Raw genomic sequence first — 12,438 nt, 5'->3', positions numbered from 1 at the left:
CCCCCCATCTCTCACCTGGAGTATTGCAACACTTTCCTCACCTGCCCCTGCTTCTTGCTCCCCAGTAGTCTCTTCTCCATGAAGGAGCTGGACTGATTCTTTAGAAATCTGGGTCCCCTCATGTTACTCTTCTGTTCAGAACTCTCCAGCTTCTTCCTAACTCACTCAGAGTAAGAGTCAATCGTTTGCACTGGGTCTCAGGGATCTCGGCCCCACCTCATATCCACCAGCCCTGCCCTTCCTTGCTCCCTGCCAGCCACCAGCCCCACTGGCCTCCTCCCTGTGTCTGGAACCTGCTAAGCATGCTCTCCCACCTGGCCTTTGCACCTACAGCTCCTTTGGCTGAAATACCCTTCCCCAGAGAGCTGCCAGCTCCCGGCTCCCGCCCTGCCTTCTACCCAGTCTTTCCTTCAATGTCCTCAGGCAGGCCTTCCCTGATCACTCTACATAAATTGTAACTCTTGTCTTGGTGCTGCCCCTACCCTTTGTCTGCTTTGTCTCTACAGCATATAAAACTACCGGATGTAATTTTATTTGCTTGCTCATGGAAGTGTTTTCTGCCTCCACAGCTAGAACATAATTCACCTGAAGGCAGCGATGGTATTTTGTCCTCCACCACTGCCTAGGTGTGGTTGGCACCCCTTCAATGGCTGATGAGGAGCTGTGCCCTGGGGACTGAAAAACCCCTAACCCAGCTGATCCTGAGTGGGCAGCCGAGGAGGACTGTACCTGAGGGGCGAATCACAGTATTTTTTTAAACAGTATTTTTATGGAAATTTTGACTAAACTTTTGCTTTCTGCCCTCACTTTACAACGTCAGCCCCTGAGTAGGATTTGACTCCACTATGGAAGGTGGTGTCCATGTGGCCTCCTTCATAAAATAAATAACCAAAACCCAGCAACCCGAAGGTCTTTAAAGCCTCTGACCACAATTAGTAAGCACGTGCTGGTGTCTCTGGCCTCAAGCATCAAATATACCGAAGAGATGTGCTGGGCTCATAGCCCCGATTTCATTAATCCACTCCCCGCCGCCCCCCGCCCCGGCCCAACACCAAGCTTTCTTGCTTCCAACTCAAAATGCTTGTCCGCGCTGCACCACACAGAGAAAAAACTGTAAAGCTGACTCTACAAAGCTCTGCAGAGTCATACAGGTCTTCAGTTGACGTTTTCATTTTATTTTTTTATGAGGCTGCAGAGGAGGGTGGCGAGTGCCTTGCCACAAATTCACTAAGATTTCTGGCCGCCCTCTGTCGACATCGCTCATTCTGAAAGGAGTGGAGTCACCCTCATCTCTTTGCCCTCCTGCCTCGCCAGGCCCTCACCGACCTTGCCTTCTCCCGCCTTCTCTTGGCCTTGGCCCCACTCTCCTTTTTTTCCACGTGTCTCGTGACATTTCTAATGTAGATCAGGATAGTTTTTGTTTTTGTTTTTCCCAGCCACCGGCCTCCTTGTACACCCTGCACGACGAGTGGTGGGAAGTGTGAGCGAGGGTCTTCCCTACCTGCTCAGGCACGGGCTGGGCAGCCCCATCCGTACTGACATTGCACCACCTTGTGAGCTCCCACCCCTGTGACGTCTGGCTTCTTAGCTGCGTCGTTCCCCTGGCCCCTGCCCTGCGGCCTGCCCCACTTGAATGAATTCCAGAGGAGTGTAGAGGACAAACATCTGAAATCCCTACTTCCCACGATAAGCATGCCACAGGATATGCCTCTGCCATGCCCACCTAATTGTGGTGTATTTGTTTAATATTAAAATGCACTCGGATCTACATAGACCATCTGCTTTTCCTCCAGATCCACTGAGCCCTGATGCATTAAGCATCTGTAATGCTATTTCTCTTTATGTCATTACAGATGGGAATGTGCTCATCTAAATACCAATTGGAAAGCTTGAGTCATTTTTCAAACTTTTCAGCCATGCCGTTTGCTGTATTATTATTCTGGATCAGTCTACTTTAGGTACCTTTTTACAGTATCGTCAAAGTCCTACTCCAATATTTAGATCCCAAATGACAGACTTAATGGCCTTCGTTAACACCCCAATGATGTAGGCTTAATTTTATGGTTCACCTGTTTTTGCTGTTTACTTTCTTGAGCTTCAGCCCAGCTGAAGAAACTGTGTGAAAACAGAATCTCATTGTCCACGAAAGAAAATGCCACCTTCTTTAGTAGAAAGAAAACCTGGATTCACCTACGCTGGCACCTGAAAGGGACTCTGCTCGTGGGGATGGGAGAAATGTCGACCACACAGCTCCTCTGCTTCTCCCAGCTGATGCCTTTGTCCACTGGCTCCAAGGACATGCTTCTGCCCTTGGCTGTTCTAGCCCAGATGAGGAGCTGTGACACTTCTGGTGTACGATCAAAACATATTGTTTCTTTACTTTTTTTTTTTTTTTAAGATTTTATTTATTTTTGCAAGCGCGAGAGAGCACATGTGCATGAGTGGGCAGTGGGGAGGGAGGGGCAGAGGGAGAAGCAGACTCCCCACTGAGCAGGGAGCCCGATGTGGGGCTCGTTCCCAGGACCCTGAGATCATGACCTGAGCCGAAGGCAGACGCTTAACTGACTGAGCCACCAAGGCTCCCCTTTACTTATTTTCCAACTTGAATTTTCCTGAACAGATTATAAAGGAGAGTCTAAAAAGTCTTTTCCTTGGTCTATGTCCCCAGGGACACACCAGCCCATCTCAGTTAACCTGAGATGATCAGGGTAGCTGATTTCTTCATAACCTCTCAGAGAGGTTATTCTATACTTAGAAAAATACTGACATGATGCCCCCTTTTCCCTTTCCAGACATTGTAGCACACTGCGCACACTTTTACAAGGGGCCCTTTCCCTTGCTCTGCGTTGTGAATCCTCCAGCACAGAATTCCCCATTCTTTTCTGATGGCTCCATAATGACTCATTGTATGGTTATGCCATAATTTATTTAGCCACTTCCCTACTGATAGCCATTTGGGTTGTTTCTGATCTTTTTTTACTCCTGAAATCCTTCCATAAAAAACAATGAATAACTTTTTTGCACATATGTGAAATCTGTAGGACAACTTTTTAGGAACTGTTGGGTCAAGGAGCAGGTGCATCTTTGACGTTAATATATAATGTCAAATTTACACTAATAGTATTCCAATTTATACCCCCCCCACATACATACACACAAGTAATGTATGCAGTTGACAAGAGTTTAAAAAAGGCTTGGGAATAATGTAAAGGCGATAAACCTAGTGGCCTGAAATTAGATAGTACAGTTTATGAGATATGGCTAAGACGAATATCTTTAGTTTGTGATCCATTGGAGGAATGCTTTGCTTTCTAGCTCTCAACCTGCTGGGCAGAGCAGAAATACTCAGTGAGGTGGGGGGGGGGGGTGTCTCCTCCTCCGTCACCGGCCTCACATCCTCCCACCTCACTGAACCAGAAAGGAACACAGAAACTTTAAGTATTGCAACTTGGGTAATAGAACACATAGTATTTTTCCCATCTCTACTGAGCAAGGTCACTGAAAAGACGTGACTGCCAATTGACTCATGAGCTGCACCCAGGCACTCGGAGACTCCCTCACCCCCTTCCCTGTCCATGGAATGTGGGTTCAACTTGCCTTTCCCATTCCCAGAGGCTGCTCCAAGGACATTCCCAGAGGCTGCTCCAAGGACATGGCCTTGAGATGGTGATGTGGTGTTGAGAACACCTTCATGGTGTACATGACAGCCCACTTAGGGTCTCCTTAGAAACTTTAGATTTGGCAGGCAGGTGCAGGGGTCCATTCGTCTTGTTGGCACCTCAGACAAGCCTCGTACGTAAGTTCCCTTTGCTTATTAAACTTGCCACCTACCGTCCTGGAGTGGTCTGCCTCCTTCTTCAGTCTCTCCCTGCCCTCTGGTATGGGTGCTGGTTTCAAATTGCACCTGGGAAGCTCCTGAGGGGGTTGGAAACCAGCAAGCTCCATCCCCCCAGTACCAACATCTGGCTCAGCCAGAACTCAACTAGAACTGAGCCAGAAACCGAGCATGAGGAGTGGGCAGGTAGCAGAAAGACTGAGGAGACCAAAGGGTCAAGAGTGTAGGAAAGGGAGAAAGCGCAAGGAAGAGAGAGTTCTCCCAGGAGTGGGAGGCTATCTGGTACCCCTGGAGAATGTTATGGGTGGCAGTACTTGCTCTCCTTGACTCAATGGTTTCTGTAGGATGTGTGGAAAGATTCCGATTAGGACAGGTGATATCATTCTATGGGAGCTTAAAGTTCGAGGACAATTTGTTTCATTCTCAATCTTCTAATGTCCATAAATATTGCTAAAGTTCTAACACAAATTTCCATTACAGTGAAAAAAATACTAAACAAAACTCTTGGTAATAAAAGATTGTTGTGACAGAGTTTGCTAGATGCTCACCATATTCTATTCCTTTTTCTTTCTTGGCCAGAGCTAGATTCTGTTTTTCTGCTTTCCTTGCTACTTAGTGGGGTCCTATGACTATGCTCTGGCCTGAGGAACAGGGGCAGAAATGATATGCACCATTTCCAGGTGTGGCACCTAACACCCTTCCACTCTAGCCCCATGAAAGCACTTCTACATTATTTTCTTTCTAAAGAAAATATTAATTTATTCATTTCAGAGAGAGAGAAAGAGAAAGGGAATGCAGGGAGGAGGGGCAGAGGGAGAGGGTGAGGAAATCTCAAGCAGACTCCTCACTCAGTACAGAGCCCAACGTGGGACTCGATCTCATAAACCTTAGCTCATGACCCTGAGATCAGGACCCAGCCCAAACCAAGAGCTGGACATTTAACCAACTGCACCATCCAAGCGCCCCCTTTTCCCCTCTTTTTGTGCAGCTGGAAAGAAAGACTCCAAAGCCTTAGGCCACTTCTGGCTTTAGGAAAGCCAGAACACAGGGTGAGCTTGGGGCCCCGAATTCTGCTTGATGAGAGCAAGTCAGAACACCCTCATTAACTAGATATTAGTTCCCTCTTTGGATTGGTCTCTGCTGGCGGGTTGCTGTCCCATCCAGGTACCTCCAGGGCCTCATATGCTTCTGAGTAAGAAGGCACAGAAGTAGGTGTAGGATCTGACTTCATTATATAGCTTTCCCCAATTTTAAATAAAAATCTTGCCCTTAATTAGCAGAAGAGTTCAGATAATTCTTTGTAAACCTCTTGAAATAAAGAAAACAAAATAGAAATTTACTCTGCATGCTGGAATGTACTTCTGGGTGGATTAAACTCTAGGCCAGTTGACCTTCAGCGCTTTGACCCCGAGGGTTACAGCCGAAGTGAGTCCTGGCTATAAGAACAACTTGTTGGCCTTTGGCATGGACAGGAGAGGAGGAGAAAAGGGAGGGTTGCCCGGGGCAGAATGGGTGGGGAAGACCAGCATTCGCAGGGCACTTGCTAATACGTCTGCACCTGTGTTATCTGCCTTAAATGTATTTTCTCACTTTACAACCAAATGGGATACGTGTCAGCCTCCTTTTCTAGTCAAGGAAGCTCAGACTCAGAGAAACTTCACCGACTTGATGACACGGAATTAATGAGTGGTGGAAGTGGAGAATAAAAGAACATGTGTGTGTGGGGGGGGTCCCAAGTATCAGAAATGCAGAAAGGTTAGAGGTGGGAGGAAGCAAAATCAGAGAAGGAGCCCCTCCCCTCCAGCGACCCACCCCGTTCGCTCTGTAACAATGCCTGCAAGTCAAGGAAATTGCTTTAGTCATTTTTATTCTCCAGGACCTTTTGGCCCTTAAGGAATTTGTTCAATCAAAGAGCTTTGAAAAGACTGGATCCACTGAAGATACCCAGTCTCTCTTACTTCTCATCACCAAAATGACAACGACAGAATCAGACACCATTAATTCTGATGTTTCAGTCCACACAGGTCTTCATTAGAGCCCTTAAACATCACCATTTAAGAAGACATCAGCTTTGGGGAAAAATACTTTTTGAAAGCAAACTTAATGAAGTCATTTCTACATGAGCTGGAAGCAGAAATGTCTTTTATGATTGAATTTTATTTCCAACATATTGACTAATGTTGGGATTATTATGTGTCACAGTGAGCTGAACGGGCACATACTTCGCCCTGAGTTGGCATAGGTGTATTCTCAAAGGATTAAATGGCAAAGACAGGGAGGGGTGAAATTAAATTAAGTTTCTGCTTAAGTAAGAGGAATAGTGTAATAGCCATGTTCTTTGCCAAAAATTTTAGTTTCCAAAGATGCATGCTGTTCCTAGTATTTGCCGGTATTTGTTACCCAGAGAGGTACCATTGGAGGTAATTTGATTTAACCACTGTCAATCTGGGCCTAAGGCCCCCTAGTGGTTTCCCATTGAATAAAATCTCAACATTCATTGACTTACAAGGCTCTCAATCTGGTTATTACTTCTTACCTACCACTTCCCAACCGTTTCTTTTTTTTTTTTTTAAGATTTTATTTATTTATTTGACAGAGAGAGACACAGCGAGAGAGGGAACACAAGCAGCGGGGAGTGGGAGAGGGAGAAGCAGGCTTCCCGCCGAGCAGGGAGCCGGATGCGGGGCTCGATCCCAGCACCCTGGGATCATGACCTGAGCCGAAGGCAGACACTTAACGACTGAGCCACCCAGGCGCCCCTCAACCGTTTCTCATACCTCCCACCCACACTCGCTGTACTCCAACCATGGAGGTTTCTTCACTGTGTCTATCTCTTTCCCATCTCATGACCTTTGCACTTGCATTCAAATGAGAGGTGCTACCTGGTCACTCTATCGAATGGAGGACCTCATTCCACATCCATTTACTTCCCTTCACATCGTTCTGTTTATGTTTTTGTGGCATGTAAGCACAATCTGAATTTATTTTTAATTTGTTTATTGGTTTACTCCAATCATATCATATACATATATACATATCATGGGTATACATATGTGATTATTGCATTTATCTTTGCTCACTAAGATGAGGTGCGCTGCATAACAGCTGCTAGAGGCCATGTTCCTGGGGGTTTTCTTCAGCCTTTAGGAAATTTTATAATTGCAAATGACTAAGGGTTAACATTTCTTTACCTTCTCTGCTAAGAAGTATAACTTACCAGACAAAACGCTGGTAATTGTTAACTGAAGTCCCATATAATTGAAGAACTGATCTGACCGGTTCTCCAAACTGTAAAGTTTCAAGACCCAAAGAATCAAAATGTGAAAGCTTTGAATGGAGGAGTTGCATCTGTTTAGCTCAAGGTGAACCCCAGTGTCCAGCAGTGTCTGGCACATGATAGACATTTAATAACTAGTTGTTGAAAAACTGAATAAATGAAACCACAGGTAAGATCATTCTTCTTGGTGAACTTGGAGGATCTTAGAGGATGAGAGAAGTGCCAGAATGCTGAACATGGGCAATCAATGTGAGAATTCTCAAAAAGTGGGAGAAGGTAGATTTCAAAGTCATAAAGTGATGAATTTAAATAAGACATGACTTATAATATCTGACAAAAACGGACTGTGGTGTTTAAGAACTAATTCTCAAAGAACACCTCAGGTCAGATATACAATTTGTTTTTCATAAAATTAATATATTAGACTACACTAGAGAGATTAAGGAAATGATGACTCTGGATTTCAGAATGGTACTCTACCTAAAGTAGTGCATCATCCCAGATTCTAAGGAGGCACCTGAGGCCTGGCTGACGAGAATAATGTCATAATTGGGCTATAATCACATTCTAACTCATCTTACTAAACAATTTGTAGTTTCCAAATAAAAAGATGTTTAAATATATGTAGGTCACATGAATCTGAGAAGAATAAACAATAGTTTGGTTAAAAAAATCAGAATTCAAAATCATATCATTATACTGAGATGATTGGCTGAATCTAACAAAATTAACTTTAAAAGAATTCACTGTAAGTACCTAAAATTGAGTCTAATAAACCCATTGCACAGATGCTGGGTAGGGAGTTTTCACTTAACAGTAGTAGCATAAGTGGGGAAACCCCAACCTTACGGCTCTAGGTGATGGAAGAATTAATGGAAATGAGCAGGGCAATATGACTGCCAAAAAAACTAATGTGATTCATATGTATAAAGCACTTAGAAAACTCACAATGTGGTAGGTGTAGTTAGGGTTTGACGTATAATTATGGAAGCGGGACCAAAGTTCTTAGCATGTAGAGAGACAAGTCCTGCTCGATAGATTCAGAATCTTCCACCTAGTAAGGACTCCATAATTAATATGTTGATTGGGTTTTTAATGGGACAACATTTGGACTTAAGTCTTGAAGACTGAGTAAAATGTATCTAGCATTCAAGACGATATGAGCATTCTACATGCAGAAAAAAGGGCTCCCAAATAATAAGGCATGGAAAAGCAGGTGGAATGTTTGGACAAAAGCATGAAAGAGACTTACATACAGGGTGTGAAAAAGAGAGTGGTAGTAAAGAAGAGAGGCTGACAATGTAGGTTGGGTCAGATAATGGAAGATCTTATATACCAAGCTAAGGATTTTGGATCTGATTCTTTATCCTGTTTCAAGATTTTAAGCAGGGTGATAAAACAAAACTCAGAGTTGTCGTTTCAGAAATCTATTGAAGGCAGAGTTTTTAGGGAAAAGTGGAGGGTCTAAACCCCAGTAGAAGCCTATTTAATTAAGAAATGATGAGGGCCAGGACTAAGGCAGTGGCTTTGGGATTGGAGAGGAGGGGCTAAGAGATGGTGTTATGGTTATTCTGACACAGGTAAAAAAATGGAAGAAAAAATAAAATTTGATATACACTTAGAGTAGGGAAAGAATATATGCTAGTCTCTTGTTTAAATTCATAGCCACGATTAGATTATGGAACCTATTAGGAATATCTAACGGCCCATTTGAAGGAAAAGGCAGTAAGATTCACAATTTCTGTTTTTCTTTGTTTTGCTCGTAAGTACATGGGTGCTCTGAGACTATATTTCAATCTTTTTGATACATTTATAAATTTTTATGTTGTCGTGCTTGCATCACTAAGGGTAGAATCTGGACTATACCACTGAAACCAGCATTTCCCCCCCCCCCCACCCCGCCATTGCCATTTTAAAAAATAAACTCTGTTTTAGAATTACAAAAAAAAAAAATTAATTGCAATAGTAGAGTTGCTACATAACCCCATCATCCCTCTCCCATTTTTTCTGGGATGAACCCACTGTGGGGTGCTAGTCAGTTGGTTCAAGACAAATTCTTTCACTGTTGTGATCTGGGGACAGAATTCCAGTGTGCACTTGTCAGGCCAGATGTTAAGTATTCTGCTAACTAATAGAAATAGCAGTATGGGGCGCCTGGGTGGCTCAGTCATTAAGCGTCTACCTTTGGCTCAGGTCATGATCCCAGGGTCCTGGGATCAAGCCCTGCATCGGGCTCCCTGCTCGGCAGAAAGCCTGCTTCTCCCTCCCGCACTCCCCCTGCTTGTGTTCCCTCTCTCACTTTGTCTCTCTCTGTCAAATAAATAAATAAAATCTTTTTTTTTTTTAAGAAATAGCAGAATTCTCTTAATCTCCGTGGCGATGACTCTGACGTTAAGGAGATTCTGCTCCCTGGTTGGCGTGTGGTGGAGGGTATTTCAGGCAAACTGTCCGGGAGGCAGTGCAGAAATCAATAGTGCGCAGGTGTCTATGGGAACGAGGAGCTAGAAGGCAGGAGTTTAAGAAGAGAGGGGCGCACAGAGCCTGCCCTGTGAAAGTGAATTCAGAATGACTGGAGGCTCACCGGTGTCTGAGATGCACTTTTCAGCTTTTTCTTTTCTGGGATGTAACCCTTTTATTGATCATCAAACCTTCATAAAATATATTCAGTTTAATGAAATGTAAAGGTTTGTTTCAGTTTTCCTTGGGACATAAAAAGAGAGCCCAAGTTCCTGTGTGGGAAGAGGTTGCCAGGAGTGAGCTGCAGGATAAGAGGCAGTTGTGAGAAAGTTCGAGTCACTGACAGAGGAGCCCAGAGCAGCTGTCTGCGGTGAGCCTACACCTTGGTGGATTTGCAGAGCATCCGAACCCTCACAGGGATGCTTGGAAATTCCTAAGGAAAAGACTGGGTTTCCTATAGTCACATGGCCTGCACCAACTTTTCCTTGAAATCAGAATGAAGGGACATTCAAGATGCATTCCTTTCCCAATTTTACAGGAATAAATACACACTGTAATGGGGAAAAAGTTATTAAAAACAGTAGTCATCTTTTACTTCAATGTACATTTTTATTCATACTTGAAAAGAATAGTCTATTTTACTGCTAACTTATTGGAAATGTTCCCAGAATCAAAGGGTCTATAGAGACTTAAAAAATGTATGTAGTTTCTATTAAATAACACTTTCTGGTCACTTTAGAATGTGAGTATAATATACAGGTATTATATGCACAAAAATGTAAAAAGGAATTGTGAAAACAAGGCTTGTTACCAGTTTACATAAGAAAAAAAGACATTCATTCTTTACAGGCTACCAACATCATCTAGGATGGTTCCTAACAGGATTTGACTTGTTTAGTTAATTCACCCGGTAGCTCAAAAATCTGTAGAAAAGAAGTTAATTTACAGTGAAGTCACTACACAGTGTTTGGGGCAGTAGAAATTCATATTGGTACAAAATATCATTCAAGATTTTTACATTAAGTTGCAGTGTCAAGACTGTGACACATCCTGGTTGGCAAGCGATCTAAGAATTGTTCGAGACTGAAATTTTTTTTTCAAAATGACTTCTGCTGGTAAAAATGTTAAAGGTTAAAAATATGTAGAAATAGGAGGTGCAATGTCTTTGTCTTCCTGTTTCCTTAACCAGCAGATCCTTGCCTTTGAAATATAAGGAAATGCTTTAGGTACTTCCAATATTTTCCACGAGATGGTAGAGTTGGTATTCCAGATATGAGAGCAAGCTTTCTTACCATTGGTCACAGCAACCAAGAGACTCAGAGTCATTCTCACCAATTAAATACTGCTATCGTGCTTTCAATAGTTAGTAGTAGTAAAATAATAACATCCAGTTTGTTAGAAACACTATTAAAGAAACAATCATGGGTGGTGTAATCGCTGTAATTATGCCATAGTTGCATGGGGACTGCATTTAGCATTGCTTTTGCTCCTTTAGCGAGTTCTTGTACCTGTCTGGTCTGGTTTTTATTTAAGCACTGACCCATTGAAAAAGGCCCCAGGGCACCACTCTCAGATCACCCCATATATAACAAGAAAATGTCTGTTGATATCACTCAGGTAGTGGCCGTGATTGCTTTCGATTGCTAGGAGCTGTCGACTTGCTACCTTTCATACAAACTCAGAGGTCCCTCACACTAGCTTTGGTTTGTCGGAAATGAGTGACCGCGGTTCTGGCATTGGCTCTTCATGATGTCCTGAGCAATCAGGGGCTCATCTTGCCAACGTGCTCTTTCATAAAATCACTACAAAAAAAAATGTGGCATATGCCTAACCCAAATGAATGGGGCCGTCTGTGGCCTCCTGAGACCTCAAGATCATAGAGTGAACAGGTGTCCTTTCCAGAATCTGAACCCAAGGAAGGCAATTTACTGACCGCCTGAAAGCGATTGGTATTTCTTCTGTAAACTTCTCAAGACAAAGTTGTGTATCTGATTTGTTTTGGTCACTCCCAGCTTCTTGTGCAAAGTAGATGCTAGCTGAGTGTTGACTCACAGGGAGAGAGAGGAAGGTTGCAAACGGGCTCTCCTTCCTCCCGCGATTGCTGGGGACTCTTGATTCTGAAGAAGGAAAGCCCCAGCATCTCCTGGCTGAGGCCCGGCTGTGCAGCGCTCTAAGAAGCATTGCTTTAGGAGTGTGAGGTTAGGGCGCCTGGGTGGCTCAGGGTCCTGGGATTGAGTCCTGCATGGGGCTCCCTGCTCGGCGGGGAGTCTATGTCTCCCTCTGCCCCTCCCTCTGCTCATGTGAGCGCTCTCTCTGTCTCTCACAAAAACAAATAAACAACAACAAAAAAATCTAAAAAGGAGTGTGAGGTTGATACGCCTCTCAACAACCGGATTGTAAGTTTCTTGCTGGACAACTCTCTGTTATGATTTTCTAGTGCCCACACACCTCAGGCCTAGAAGGCGTTCAGCAGGGGTGACTTGAAAGAAAGAACCAACAGCCTTAGGTTACCATCAGTGGATACTTGGCACATGATGTAGCCTGAAGGGGGTATCATCTAACCCTGTCTCATCCATGTGGCTGCTATACCAAATGCTAGTATGGCAACCACCTGCAGAGAAACTTCAAGACCAATAATATCCTCTGAGTATAGTCAGTTTTACACACCAAAGAGCAAATCAGAATTATCCATGAGTGAAGAAGAAACTACACATCCCAGTTTGATATGTGCTGCCACTATCAAGAGGGAGATTTCCTATTTTGGAATGCTGATAGGCCAAGAATGCACCAGGAATCATGTTTGTTTTGGTGAATGTGGGCAGGAGAAAGGAAAAAATTGTGCCACGTTCATGCTCTCCTCAAAGGCTTC

The sequence above is a fragment of the Zalophus californianus genome, chromosome 4 (genome assembly GCF_009762305.2).
Source record: "Zalophus californianus isolate mZalCal1 chromosome 4, mZalCal1.pri.v2, whole genome shotgun sequence".
In the NCBI taxonomy this organism is placed as follows: Eukaryota; Metazoa; Chordata; class Mammalia; order Carnivora; family Otariidae; genus Zalophus; species Zalophus californianus.
This window is presented reverse-complemented; position numbering follows the sequence as displayed.